At 39.1% G+C, this 15,829-nt stretch overlaps 1 protein-coding gene across 2 annotated transcripts in view; it reads left to right on the plus strand.

The window, feature by feature from the left end:
• The window catches only part of TOX3 (TOX high mobility group box family member 3), a 188,728-nt gene that overhangs the window by 39,712 nt on the left and 133,187 nt on the right, over positions 1 to 15,829 (plus strand). The gene's annotated exons all lie outside the window — the stretch shown is intronic.

Below are 15,829 nucleotides of genomic sequence, written 5' to 3' on the forward strand. Positions count from 1 at the left end.
GTATGAAACTTCAGGCATTTGTTTCATGAACTGAGAAAGGGGAATAGAGTAGCTGTATTAGAGGAGAAGATTACTCCATGGGGGGGGGGGAAATGGCAAAAAGGTAATAACAGTTTTAGTGTGTTTTATAGGCACAACCAATGAAGTCTATGGGATCAAAAAAGCTTGATTAGTCTCAAAAAGAGCTCATGTACTTGAGCATAGGGCATAAAGTGAAGGACAGCTGACCATACAAGTTTGAACAGAAACAATTGGACTTAGATTCTGCATGTTCAGTATAGTTGTAGGGAAATTATGAAATGTAAAAATGACCATGTTTGGGGCTTAAGGGTACATGTAGACCAACTGGTATTGTTACTCTGAAGCTCATTCATTCCATTTATGATTAACTATCTTTGTGGCATGTTCCACATCATCTTGTTCCTGACATTTGAATCTCCTCTAGACCACTACAACCAGTCTCCGGAAACATTTAATCCAGAGTTGGGTTGTCTTCACCATTTTGCCATCAGTCTGTGTTCATTTGGAGCTGGGACTTTGGTGCAACATCCATGCTTTCTGTGGTTCATCTTCACTCCTTTACATCACAGGACTATTCTGCTAGCTACCATGGTGTATCATTCCATCTATGTTCCTTCTCTTGAGTAGCTCAGTGCTAATATAGAAGACATTATATACAATAAAATAGCACAATAGAGGTGGTCACATTATTTTAGCAATGCATGCATCTTGTCATATGTGTGGTTTTTATATGTAGATTTCCATAACTTTTTCATACCATTAAACCTTTGGCCTTATTGAGATGTACGGTGGGCTGTGAGTTTTTTGTTTGGTCAAGCGAGGAGGCTAAATGATGATGGAAGTGCCTTCAGTGGTGACAGCGCAGCGCTGGAAGGCTTTGGTTTGAGGCAAGTTCACATAATGTGCTAGTATGGGATGCATTTGCCGTTCAGGTTAAAAAAATAAAAAATAAACAACCAGTGGTATACTGTCGCTTTAAAGCACTACACTGCCATGCATTTGATATAATGTTCAATTGTTACCAGTGTGGTTCTGAAATCGCTTGGGTCTATACCGTTTTGTGGTTATGAACTTTTATATTGTCTAAAAACAACCCTGAATAGCCCAGAAAATAATGTCAAGCTTTACAGTGTTAGGTGGCTGTTCTGTTCCTGATATGATCAGTTACTTTCTAGCTACCCATCTTCTTCAATTACTAACATACACTGTAACCTTTCTTATGTGTAAGCGAATCTTAATAGAATAACTCACTCAAACACTCTACTGTGGCAAGAGAAATAAAAATACTTTTAGCCTTATACTACTCTTATGACCTTTTTTCCTTTTAAAATATATTCCCTGAGCTATATGGTTTGTGTACTTGTGCCTAGCTCATGCACACCAAAATATTTATAAAATCTGAACATGCTGTAATGAACTTTACAAGCAATCAATAATTGCTGTATCTCTAAATATTGGGGAGGGAATTTGTTTTCTAATTTCATCTAAATCTTAGCTACTTTCTGGCTCTCCTGGCAGTCTGCCAGCCTTCTAATGTAGCTGTAGTAAACTGACTAGGGCCCCTTTCACACAATCGGACCGTTCAGGTCCGCCTGTCAGTTTTGACGGTGGACCTGAACGGCCACTCCATGCAGTCCTATGGAGCGTGGGATGTCAGGGGAGACATGTTCGCTGACATCCGATCCGCCAAAATCGGACGGATGGCGATACGTTGCCATCAGTCCATGGCGGATCGGATCGGGTGAGATCTGATGAAAAAGGACATGCTGTCTGTTTTAATCAGATCGCCCCACAGGAGACGGCGGCGCTGCACAAGGCCCTCCCCGCTCAGTGAGCAGGGAGGAACTTGTCATCCGCCGGCTCAGCGGAGAGATCTCCCGTTAAGCTGGCGGGAGCTGGCGGACTCCGTAGCGACGGAGTACACCTATGTGGAAAAGGCCTAAAACCCAACCCTAATGTGTGTGTGTGTGTGTGTGTGTTTGTTTTTGTATCTGTTTTTTTATCTGAGAAGGAATAACTTTTATAACATTTAAAGCAGCGAACAAGATCATAGTGGTCTTAAAGTCCTTTTTCTGTCTGTTAAGGTAAAGCATAATGAGATACTATGCATCGCATAGTAGCCTATTATGTGTCACTTACCTGAAACCGAAGCCTGCGATGTACCCGATGTCCCCGCTGGCTGGAAGCGCCCATCTTCAGCCTTCTTCGTTCTGGGGCCGCGGACTCTGGCTCTGTGACTGGCCAGAGTCACGTGACGTCACTACCGCGCATGCACACTGGAGCCGCCAGTCACTGTGTGACCCCATCTAGAAAGGGCAAAGCATACCCCTTCTAAAGTGTGCATGTGCTGAACACATCGTCGCATGCGCAAAATAAATCTTCATACTGGGAATTTGTAAATATCACCTATCTCTTTGACATACCCAGAATTATATCCAGTAGATTTCTATCTTTATTTTTGCTGTCGTAAAGTATTGTGTTTTTCCATTTATCCACAAAATCCAGCCACAGACAAAACTTTGTGCCAGTTTTAGTGTTCTATGCAAGTATTAGGGGGAGTTAAACTTCCATCAAGACAGGATGTGATGGGAAGTCTTGGTTAGGACTTCTAATCATGTTTTTACCTGTCTTCATGCTAATTTGTCTTGGTGACATTCAGACCACCCATTTCTTGTATGGGATTCAGAGACCAAAAGTAAGTGTAGATTATTGCCATAAAAAAACAATCCTGAAAAATGTCAACTCTTCCTCACAATATGCAAAACTAAAAAATAATAAACATAATAACATGCATTTTGACTGAGGTTTTAGAGGAAGTGATCAGAAAGATGTAAACTTTGTCCCTAAATCTTACCTATACTATTAGTCTATGAACCCTTTGACAATTTATAAATATCAAAAAACATAGGAGCAAAAGATTTGGAGAAATGTCAGGAAAACCTCTAATATTCATTGTTACACAGTAGGGATTAAGTACGTTTATCGTTATAGTAACTCCACAGTGTGGAAGGTGAAATATGTAAACCATAAAACATGATTTTGGATGTTTTCCATGATCTTCTGTCTTGACTAAACAATTTTTGTTCTGTTTTTTTTTTCCATTAGAACCGGCACTGCGTTGCTTTAACTGACAATTGTGTAGTCGTGCGATGTTGTACACAAAAAATCTATGTCCCTTTTTTCTCCCAAATAGAGCTTTCACATGGTATTTGATTACCTCTGCGGTTTAAATTTTTTTCACTATAAACAAAAAAAGAACGACATTTAAAAAAAAAAATAAAGCAATATTTTTTACTTTTTGCTATAATAAATATCCCCCAAAAATATATAAAAAAACTAATTTCTTCCTCTGTTTAAGCCGATATGTATTCTTCTACATATTTTTGGTAAAAAATAGCAATAAGCATATATTATTTGGTTTATGCAAAAGTTATAGGCCCAGATTCACAAAGCACTTACGCCGACGTATAAAACGTATGTGTGCGGCAGACCCACAAACCAACATGCGCCTAAAAACAGGCTACACCCCGCAGACGTAGCTTGCACACGCCGGCGTAGGGTGGGCGCACATATGGGCTGGGTGCTGCTCCCATTGATTAGCCATTCAAACATGCAAATGAGGGAAATACTCTGATTCACGAACGTGCGCGTGCCCGGCGCATGCTACGCGAGATGCGCGTAAGTTGTACGTCTGGCGTAAAGTTATTCCACTTAAATGAGGTGCAACCCGGCAACAGACACCAGGGAACACAAGCCGGTGTATTGTGCATTGGACGCGTGTCTGGCTGGGCGTACGTTATGTTCACGGCATACGCGGTGATCCGACGTAGCTTAGGCAGTAGTGCCGGCGTGGTTGTGAGCAGGCGCAGGGGGGTGCTCTGTATGTGTCCACGTCACGGTGCATGCGCAGTTTGTGATACGTACCTGTCTGGCGCTCGGCCCATCATTTGCATGGGGTCACGCCCACTTCCACCTACGCCGGCATGCACCTTAAAAGCCTATGCCATGCTGGCGCAGCGTTGGGAGCACTGGCTTGCTGAATGCAATGCTTGCCTCTCCGCGCTACCTTGGCGTGGCGTACGGTTTGTGCTCTACAGCGGCGTAATGTGTGCCTTGCTCTCTGTGAATCTGGGCCATACTGTCTACAAAATAGGGGATAGATTTACCTTGGTTTGAGAGTAACTTGGTTTGGGAGCGTATTGCAAGACAAGCAAAATGTTTTAATACATTTTGCCTTGATATACAAGCGATGTCTTGATATAAGACTAGCGTCATGTCACAACTGAGTATATAAAGAAGAGAGGAGCCTCTAAGTGTAGCAATATGGTTACATTTAACCAGTTCCCTACTAAACCATAGTAATACAACATCGGCAGGAACCTTGTCTCCCTCCAGGTGGACGTCATATGATGTCCTGGGCTTCCCGGCTGCTTCCGCCGGCCACCTGCGATAACGGCAGGACTGTGGATTTGTGTGTGTAAACGCACAGATCCACCTCCTGTCAGAGGTGAGGAGACCGATGTGTGTTCCCAGTACAGAGGAACACAGATCGGTCTCCCCCCCCCCCCTTGTGAGTCCCCTTCCCCTACAGTAAGAATCACTCCCAGGGAACATGTGTAACCCCTTCAGTGACCCCTAGTGTTCCCCGCCAGTCACATTTATACCGTAATCAGTGCAGTTTTATAGCACTAATCGCTGTATAAATGACAAAAAATTGTCAAAAGTGTCCGATATATGTCCGTCGCAATGTCAGGGTTACAAAAAAAAAAAAAAAACATTACTAGTAAAAAAAAATGCAATAAAAATTTGTAGAATACATATCGGCCTAAACTGAGGGGAATTATTTTTTTGTCGCTCTTCTTTTGTTTATAGCGCAAAAAAATTAAAACCGCAGAGATGATCAAATACCACCAACAGAAAGCTCTATTTAAGGGGGGAAAAAAACATAAAGATTTCATTTGGGTACAGTGTTTCATGACCGCACAATTGTCATTCAAACTGTGACACCGCTAAAAAAAAAAAAATTGGTCTGGGCAGGAAGGGGGTGAAAATGCCCTGTATTGAAGTGGTTAATGAAGGTAAAGCATTTAGCAGCTTATTGCTACACTTAGAGGTGCCTTTCTTCTCTTTTATACCCTGTAAAAAAATGCTTTGATATACAAGTGCTTTGGATTACAAACATGTTTCTGGGACAAATTATGCTTGCAAATAAAGGTTTTACTGTACTATATGTGCAAACAGATGACTAAAAATACTCCATACTGTTACCTTTTCACTAGAAACATTTTTGCACATTTTGCAAATTTTAGGCCTGAAGATTACACAAACCACCCAAAATATTATATATTTTTTGAAAGATAAACAAATTAACACAACTCAATACTGCATGTGCCTATGAAATGGCAAAAGCACCAATACCCCAAATTACCCATACGCAACAATTTTAAAAGCCTTTAAAGCATCAATTTAGAGTTAAACATGGATGAGTATCCTAAAATGATTTCTCTCATTCATGCATGGTATAGTGAAACTCCAATTTTTTTTATGTAAAAACACTCACTGTACGCAATACATATGGTACGGGATGGATTTTTGAATAGATTTTTTACTTTAATAACTTTTTTTTTTTTTTTAATTGAACTGCTATCACAAGGGGGCGATAAGCCCATTTTATGTCAGCATAGTGCATGTGACTGGTTCTCTTAAAGGAAATATCAAGTTGTAAGATCACCCAAATCCTCCCTTCAAGAAAGCGGACAGTTGGCTGGGAAAAAGTAAACAAACCTCTGGCTGATATAGCAGCTGGTGGTTTGTGCACATGCCAGGTCTGCTGCCAGCATATGATGTATGGCAGCTCAGGAGCGTCGCATCACAGGAGCAGAGGTGAGTATTTGTGGACTTTGGCTCCACTTTAATTGGCAAAACGTTAACACAAGAATAAAACTGTATTTTAGCCATGGGACTGTAATTTTCAAACCTCACTGGAGTTGAAAGCTCATGTTTTTGAAAAGCAAGATCCCAATCAAAAAAGTTTTAGCTTTGTGACTTGAACCAATATGGTGATATTGCAACATAATCATCCACACCTTTGTTTCATATGACTGGTATTACAATGTTTTTTTTTAAAGATTTCTTAATCAAAAAACAAAAAAAAGTTTTTTAACTTTGCCTACTGTATGCAAATAAAGACATTTGCTGTTTTTTATATCGGATATATTTACACAATTATGATTAACTGTATTTTACTGATATTAGGCACAAAGTACCAACAATAATCTGCTTTTAATGTCCTGCAGTGGACTGGAGTTTAAACAAACCTCCCACAGATGTAGCAGGAGCCTGAGCCAAATGTAAGCTAAATAGGCTGTGTCATATTTTATTCCAGAGCTCAATCCTAGAGAGGCTTTATGATTACAGACTCTGCCAACAAGAATCCCACAATGTAACACACAATCATTACTGCATACAAGAATCGCTAATGCTCCCACTACTACTAACAATAAAAGTAACAGTGAGAACAGACTGTTCATGATTGTGGTATTATGTTCAGTACCTACAGTATATAAAAAAGTGATTTTGATCAGAGCGACTTATCTATACATTTTCCTTATGGCTATGCAGTACTTTTTGTTCTCTCTCTCTCAAACTGCCATGTTAAATGTGCATTGTAAGGGGCTCTCATGTAAATTCCCTTGATCACCACTAGTGTTAACCCAGTTCCCTGCCAGTGTAATTTGTGCATTGTTATAGCTCTAAACGCTGTACAAGAGTTACTGGTCCCAAAAAGTGTCTATCTGTCCATGGCAATGTCGTAGTCCCACAAAAAAAAAACAAAAAAAAATCGCATATCACCGCCATTACTAGTAAAATTTATATATAGTATATGTATGTGTGTGTGTGTAATATATATATATTATACACAGTGGAACCTTGGATTACGAGTATAATCCGTTCCAGGAGAATTTATGTAATCCAATACACTTGCATATCAAAGCGCGTTTCCCCACAGAAGTCAATGGAAACTAAAATAATTTGTTCCGCATATGGCATGCAATACAGCATGTGGCCAGAGGTGGGGGTGCTCCGGAGAGCCCTGTAAATACTCGGAAAGATTCGGGGACAGTTCGGTTGAACTAGGAAAGGCTTAGGAACTGAGCATTTCTGAGTTTTTCAGAGCATTTGTGAAAGGCTCCGATCGGCTTTGGCGCCCCCGCACCTTTGGCCAAATGCGGTACTGTACATCGCTGTGGCTTGAATCCTGCTCGTTTTCGAGACAAAACTCTCAAACTGAGTCAGGATTATAAAAAAATTGCGTATTGCGAAACGTTACTCGCAATCTGAGGTTTCACTGTATTATTATTGTTAATATTATTATTATTATTATTATACACGATTTACAAAGCACCAAAAGTTTATGCAGCACTTTACAGTGTAGAGGGGGGGACAGCACAATTGCAGTACAGTTCAATACAGAAGAACAGGAGGACCCTGCTCATAGAGCTTACATTCTAAAGGGAGAGGGTGGTGGTACAAAATGTAATAGCTGTGGGGATGATTTGATGGGGGTGGCTGAATAATTAATAGTTTTCAGGGATCGCTTAAAGGTGGACAGGTTAGGTGCTGGTCGGACATACCAGGGTAGGGAGTTCCTGAGGATGGGAGAGGCTCCGGAGAAGTCCTGAAGGTGAACATGTGAGGAGGTAACAAGGGAGCTAGAGAGCAGGAGGTCCTTGGAGTAGCAGAATGGACAATTTGGGCAATATCTGCAGATGAGGTTGGTGATGTATCTGGGGGCAATGTTGTGGATAACCTTGTATGCCGTGGTTAGTATTTTGATTTTTTTTATGGTGGGGTAGGGGAAGCCAGTGAACGGATTACAATCTTGGAATTTAAAGTGTATCTATGGTTCTTGTTTTTTAGAGTAGGAAAAGAATAGAACCTCTGTTTAGTTTTATTGCTGTGTCCTCAACAGAGAAATTTACCCTCTCTATTTGTCCTGGTCACCCTTGTCACTGCAACACAAATGAATGCATAATCAAAACTTTTTGCAGTTGTCCCCCAAAAGGTAATGAAGTAAAATTTTCCAATGAGAACTCTTTTTTGGTATTAACGGTCAAGATGGGGATCTCCCCTCATTTTCGAAAGAATTTTGGCCCCTTTCTCTAGGAATAAGAAAAAAAGGGGGGATCTCTTCAATGGGACCAAAGAAGCATTACAAAAAAACACTGGTATTCCATCCCTTCACTAATTTATTTACTGTCACCCTTCCAGAGAGCAACATACATTTTCTGACCTACAGGGCTGAGTAATGAAAACATACATGTACTGTGTGTATGTATGCCTGTGTGTATGCTTTACTAAATATAAAAAAAAAATGTACGCTGACATTTTAGCTCAAGTCTGTTTTTATATCCAAATGTTTAAAACATCAAAAAAATAAAAAAAAATTTTAGTTAGTCTTTTTGCCTTTTAAACGTGTTTAATTCCTTGCTATCACTTTTTTTAAAGTACTCCTTTTTTTTATAAATCTGCCATTATGAGTCAAAGGAAATATGTACACTCTGAAAACATTTTATTGCCTGGAGACATTATACCAGACACAATTATTTTTCTGAAAACTATCCAACAGTGTTTGCTACCTGATTTCCTTCATGAAATCGAGAAATGGGATTAAATTTCAACAAGCATTTTATGATAAAGAAAACTATATTTGAAGCAGAGATACCTGAGATTTAAGTAAAAGATTATTACTGTTGGTACAATGTTAAAGGTTAGTTTGGGCTTTTTATTCTTCCACACTGTTTCTGTGAATCAAACATTGTGTAACTATGTAAAATAGCCCATACTCCTGGAAGGGTGCTCTTTGATATCTGCTAATCCTTATTAAATTTAAAAAGGATCAAATTTATACAGCTTTGGCAGAAACGTATTAAAATATACTGAATTAAGTGGGCAGCATGCCGTAAAATAATTGGAGCCCTACTAGCCCATCTCATATAAGTAGAATATTGACAGTTATGATTAGTGATGAGTGATCCGGGCAAAATTCATATTGCTGGACTTTCAACAAATCCGGTGGGAAGATTTTAAACACAAAGAAACTAGCGCCAAAGCCTATTGGAGTTTAGTCCTTTTTTTTCTGATTTTTCATGGCTAATTATACACAAATCCATTAACATTCTTTGGGATGCCCTAAACCTGCATTTGGATTTATGGAGCTATTGCTATTACAAGTGATGTTATTTGTTTGCCAACAGCAGACAACGATTTTATAATTTTAAGTACTGCTACTGCTAATGGCAGATACACAGCTGACTTCTGTTTCTAAACAAGCCAGGGGATCTGCCATTTAGCAGATCAGGGATCCTAAATTGTTGACCAAATATTTTACTTGCCCTTTAAGTAAAAACAAAAAAAAATCCAGTGCTGTTTTTGTCGTTTTTTCTAAAGCCCTGTACACACGGTAGGACTTTTGGCCAACCAACTTCAAAATCTGCAACTTTTCAAATTTGTCCGACCGTGTGTACGCTCCATCAGACCAACTTTTTCTGGTTTCATCCAACAAAAAGTCGGGTCTGCGAACGGACCAACTTTTCGGCAACAAAAGTCCGATGGTGCTTTGTGTGACCGTGTGTACAGCAATCCAACCAACTTTTGGACAAAGTGCAAATACGAATGCTCAAAACCAATGTTAAAAGCAACAAACAATAGCAGAAGTTAACCAAAGGGTGGCGGTTAAGAGCAGAAAATAGCAAAAAAAAACACATGATGTTAGGAAACTTTTAGAAAAGTTTGCAGAAAAGTCTGACTGTGTGTATGCTATGGGTGTGGCAGGACAAATCAATTAGGACAAAAATCCAAGGGAAATTTTGTTGGATGTCCTACCGTGTGTACAGGGCTTTAGATACAAAAAAATTATTTTGGGCCTGAAGATTACATAAAACCTCCCCAAAACATATATTTTCTGAAAGCAGACACCCTAGATAATAGAATAGTGGTAGGTTGAAGTTTTTTTGTTACATGATATTACCACAAAGGTTTAGGAGACACAAAATTTCAGTAAAAATATACAAAGGTTAATTTTAGGGCACACAAACACAATAAATGACCCAATTTTTTAATTCAAGTGGAAAGAAATTCAACATTACAAGCCTTAAATTTTGTGTGCGTCAATGAAATGGTGACCTACTTCAGTACCCTAAATTTTTCGTAGGCAACACTTTAAATGTAATGTGTATAACAATCGGCCACCAACATGTGGCTTTACCGTGTACGGGTAGGCATCAGGTCCCTCAATTTTTTTTTGGGGGGGGGGGGGGTTTATGTGCTTGGGTGTAACTTCTTAAATTTTTCATTACATAGGGGACATTTTGTCCTCATGTAATGATTTGTTTTGGTGACCTATTCTTTTTAATGAGACCCTATGCTCCACTGAATACATATACACTTATGTATTTTGTAAATTTGTATTTTAGTCAGTGCATTTTGGTGTTGAATGCTTTGCTTATTGGAGTCTGATTTTAGAAGATTGTTTAGGGCCATTTCACACTGCCGGGTATACCCCAAATTTTTGTGTGGGTTACCTGCAGTTTCCATAGACTTTTTCTGTTCTACCCCGAATTTTTAGCACATTTACTGAAAGTCCACTTTCAGAAAATGTGCCTAAAACGCAGGACATAATAGAAAGTATGGGCCAGATTCACGTAAAGGTGCGGGCGTAGCATATCCTATTTCTGCTATGCCGCCGCAACTTAGACAGGCAAGTGCAGTATTCACAAAGCACTTGCTCCGTAAGTTGCGGCGGCGTAGCGTAAATGGGCCGGCGTAAGCCCACGTAATTCAAAGTAGGCTGGTAGGGGGCGTGTTGTATGGAAATGAATCATGACCCCACGTAAATGACGCGCCTTACGAACGGCGCATGCGCGCATGCACAGTATCATGTCAAATTTTCTCCCTAAATTACGCCGGCTCAATGCTTAGTCGACGTGAAAGTAACCTACGCCCATCCCCATTCACGTACGACTTACGCAAACAACGTAAAATACATAGTTACATAGTTACATAGTTACATAGTTAGTCAGGTTGAAAAAAGACACAAGTCCATCCAGTTCAACCACAAAAAACAAAATAAAAAAACACAGTAAAATCCTATACACCCAACTTCATACCCACAGTTGATCCAGAGGAAGGCAAAAAACCCCAGCGGAGCATGATCCAATTTGCTACAGCAGGGGAAAAAATTCCTTCCTGATCCCCCGAGAGGCAATCGGATTTACCCTGGATCAACTTTACCTACAAATCTTAGTACTCAGTTATATTCTGTACATTTAGGAAAGAATCCAGACCTTTCTTAAAGCAATCTACTGATCTGGCCAGAACCACCTCTGGAGGGAGTCTGTTCCACATTTTCACAGCTCTTACTGTGAAAAAACCTTTCCGTATTTGGAGGTGAAATCTCTTTTCCTCTAGACGTAAAGAGTGCCCCCTTGTCCTCAGTGATGACCGTAAAGTGAATAACTCAACACCAAGTTCACTGTATGGACCTCTTATATATTTGTACATGTTGATCATATCCCCCCTTATTCTCCTCTTCTCAAGAGTGAATAAATCTAGTTCCTCTAATCTTTCCTCATAGCTGACGCTGTTCCGACTTTTCCGACGTCCATACCTTAACATGACTTACCCCTGCTTTATGAGGGGTAAAGTTACGCTGGTCGTACGCCTTACGTAAACAGCATATATTAATACGCCGGGCGCAAGTACGTTCGTGAATCGGCATATCTAGCTTATTTGCATATTCGACGCGGAAATATACGGAAGCGCCTCTAGCGGCCAGCGTAAATATGCACCTAAGATACGACGGCGTAAGAGACTTACGTCAGTCGTATCTTAGACAAATTCTGGCGTATCTGATTCTTTGAATCAGTCGCCGAGATACGACGCCTCACATTCGGACTTACAACAGCGTATCTGGAGATACGCCGTCGTAAATCCTTTCTGAATCTGGCCCTATATGGGTAACCCATACGAAAACCACAGCACGGCAATGTAAATCGGCCATTAGAAACAAATTTCTAAATTTTTATTTTCAGGGTTTACAATGGTGTACATAAAGTCATTCACCCCCTGCTCTAGATGAGTGTACAGTATGTTGTCTCAAAAAGATTATTTTTCATAAACATTCAAACCCAACACAAGGTCAAAGGATAATGTGCTAAATGTAAACTATGGTACCCATGAAAGCCATTAAAAATACATCTTGTAGTGATGAGGGTTCAGCAAAGTGAGCTCTAAATCAGTTATGAGTTTTTAAAGACCTAACAAATACACAATGAATTGGTATGTATATAAAAATAAATGTATCTAGCAGTATCATATTTTTTTAAAAATGTATTTATTTGTTAAATAAGGCCAATAGGACAGAATTCTGACAATGTTACTTTTGTGGTGCTGTTTTTTTTTTTTTTTTGTAATTGTGTGTGGCTAAAAGATATTCAGGTTGCAGAAGATTCTGGGCTTGTGCTTTTACAAGTAATCATATGGAATTTTTTCAATATATATTTATGGTAGATATTGATTTAAACTGAAAGTATTATTTATTAAATATAGAGGAAAACTTGGTCAAATTGTCTTTTCCCATCTGAGTCTCTCTAATAAAACTTGATGTAACTGTATTCCCGTGCCTTTAATTTTTCCCATCTGCTTAACCTGGCTATTATTCCCCTGCCCTTTACCCAACACTTAATGAATATCACTATTCTTAATGCTTCAAGCTAATTTCAGTGCTCTCTATGGTTAATGAGATTAAATTATGGATACCATTTGAAGAGATTTATTTTCAATCTAATCAGGAACTTTTATCAACTTTAAAATCCATGCTGAGGCAATATGACCAAATTAATTTGACAGTGTCAAATTATTTGAACCTTTATAATAATTGCAAAATAGAAAATGACCATCTTGATAAATCAAAGTTATAACTAGTGTTGAGCAGAATATGCCATATTCGATTTCGCGATATATCTCGAATATATATTCGAATATTCGAGATATATTCGCTAAATTCGAATATTCGTGATATTTTATCGAAAGTAAATGATTGCGATTTTTCGCTATTGCGAATGCGAAAATAATTGCGATTTTTTGATAACTGCGGTAGGAGCACTCTGATTGGCTCAGAATATTCGTGATATTTTATCGAAATATCGCAACATGCGAATGCGATATTTATTGCGCAATTTCGAGAAATGCTGGAGGAGCGCTCTGATTGGCTCAGAATATTCGTGATATTTTATCGAAATATCGCAACATGCGAATGCGATATTTATTGCGCAATTTCGACAAATGCTGTAGGAGCACTCTGATTGGCTCAGAATATTCGTGATATTTTACAATACAAAATAATTGCGAATATTCGGCAAATGCGGAAGGAGCACTCTGATTGGCTCAGAATATTCTTGATATTTTACAATACAAAATAATTGCGAATATTCGGCAAATGCAGAAGGAGCACTCTGATTGGCTCAGAATATTCTTGATATTTTACAATACAAAATAATTGCGAATATTCGGCAAATGCAGAAGGAGCACTCTGATTGGCTCAGAATATTCTTGATATTTTACAATACAAAATAATTGCGAATATTCGGCAAATGCGGAAGGAGCACTCTGATTGGCTCAGAATATTCGTGATATTTTACAATACAAAATAAAAAGTGTTTTGCATTGGTGGTGATTCTTTACTCTATCCATCTGTCACAGCCATTTGTCAATCAAACACCTTGAAGATTGAACACGTTCATGCTGCATGCTTTGGACTTTTTTTCACTTCACATATCAGACATTTTTATGAAAGATTATTTTTCTATTATTGGGACTATATTTCTTTATATATTTGTTTTACTGTGTATTTCACAAGTTATTTGCGCTTGCTTATTTTATAATTTGCCCACATGTCTTGTCACTAGACATATTTTTTATTCTTGTAGAGCGACTCCATTTTCTGTCTTGTATTAATTTATGTTGTATAACATTTTTGAGTTGCTGCTGTATTCTCCCCTTTTTTAAGGTATGCGCAATTTTTTCCTTCTTACAAAAAATAATAATATCAAACATACAAATATTCATAACATACACATACACAAAGCCCCCCCCTTTTGCATCAGAGACAATCAGAGTTCTCCTACCACAGTTATCGAAAATTCGCAATCATTTTCGCATTCGCAATAGCGAAAAATCGCAATTTTTTTTTTTTTCAATTTGTCAACATAAAAGGATCGCCTCAGCTTAGCTACTCGGCCCAGGGTCTCTAATCATACCAGCAATGCTTTTAGACGTCGATAGGATGTGATCTGTTTTAAAAATCAAATTGAAAAAATGCGAATATTCGGAATTGCGAATATTCACTGCGAAATTCGAAATATAGCGCGATTTCTCGAATATGCTATATTCGAGTCGAATATTCGCAATGCGAATATTCGTGAGCAACACTAGTTATAACCACATATTGGAATGTGAAAACATGAATGGTTATTGTAAATGAAGAATAACCATGTTTGTAAAGTATTTTTTTTTATAACAAACACAATACTTACCTGCTCTAGGCAATACCCCCCAATCCTCCTCTAATGGGGTTCTCCACCGGCACTTCCAGCTCCTCCTCTGTACTCTGTGTGACACCATAGGAAGCCACTTCCTATGGTGGAACACCTGTGGGCTCCATTCTGAACCACACTGCCTGCTTCTAACAAACACAATACTTACCTGCTCTGGGCAATACCCCCAATCCTCCTCTAATGGGGTCCTCTACCGGCACTTTCAGCTCCTCCTCTATACTCGGTGTGACACCATAGGAAGCCGCATTATGTATGTAATCAATCATTTATAGTATTTACAGGTAATCATTTTTTTTCTGTCTTGGGGGGGGGGGGGTCTGATTGAGGAAGAAAGAAGTCAATAATCTTCCTCTTAAGTTCTTCAGATTCTCTCTTCTCTCCACCTCCTGGGCTGGAGAATCTGGGAGGGAGAATCTTTAACAGATTGCCAGTGAGGTGTCAAAATCTCATCTTCATAAACTGGTAATTTCTGTTTCAGTCAATAATAGATTCTCTGTGTTCTGAGATGATCAGCGGAGAACATGAACATGTGTTTTACATAAACCGCTAATGATTTGAGATGAGCTGCAATCAGGATTGCAGCTCATCTTGGTTTTATAAACTGACACCTAATGAGTGCACCGATCAGCACTGACACTTCTGCAGATTTCTAACTGAAAGTCTGTACAAGCAGAAAGCTGGTGAATGTGTGTGTGTTATAATATATATGAAAAAAAACAATAAAGTGTTATTTAACCTTCATAAGTTAAAAGCATATAGTACTGAATGTCCCCACATTTACCCTGTTTTAAGTATTTTTTTCTTAGTCCACCTTCACATTGGGCCGATGTGGCATGCCAAATTGGTGGCTATTGCTGGCAATGGCACCAACCAAATCGGTGCCACACCGACTTTGCAACGCCGCACCAATTCTCAAAGTTAGTTCCTCTGCTACTTTTTGGAGACTTCTGGGCAATTTGAATAGACATCTGTGCATGAATCCGCACAGATGTCTGTCAAATCGCCCCCAAAGTCAGACTGCATTGCCGGTTTGAAATCGTGCAAGTTTAGCTGAACTCGCACGGTTTCTAACCCGCATCAGTGTGAACCTGGGCTAAGTTTGTGATTTTTTTTTCCCCCCTCTGTCAAAAACTTCTTCTTTTAGCTTCCTGTTTTCAGTTGGCTCTTTCCCCATCCCCTCTCCCATGGAGCCA

This window comes from Rana temporaria, chromosome 11 (assembly GCF_905171775.1).
Source record: "Rana temporaria chromosome 11, aRanTem1.1, whole genome shotgun sequence".
NCBI lineage: Eukaryota > Metazoa > Chordata > Amphibia > Anura > Ranidae > Rana > Rana temporaria.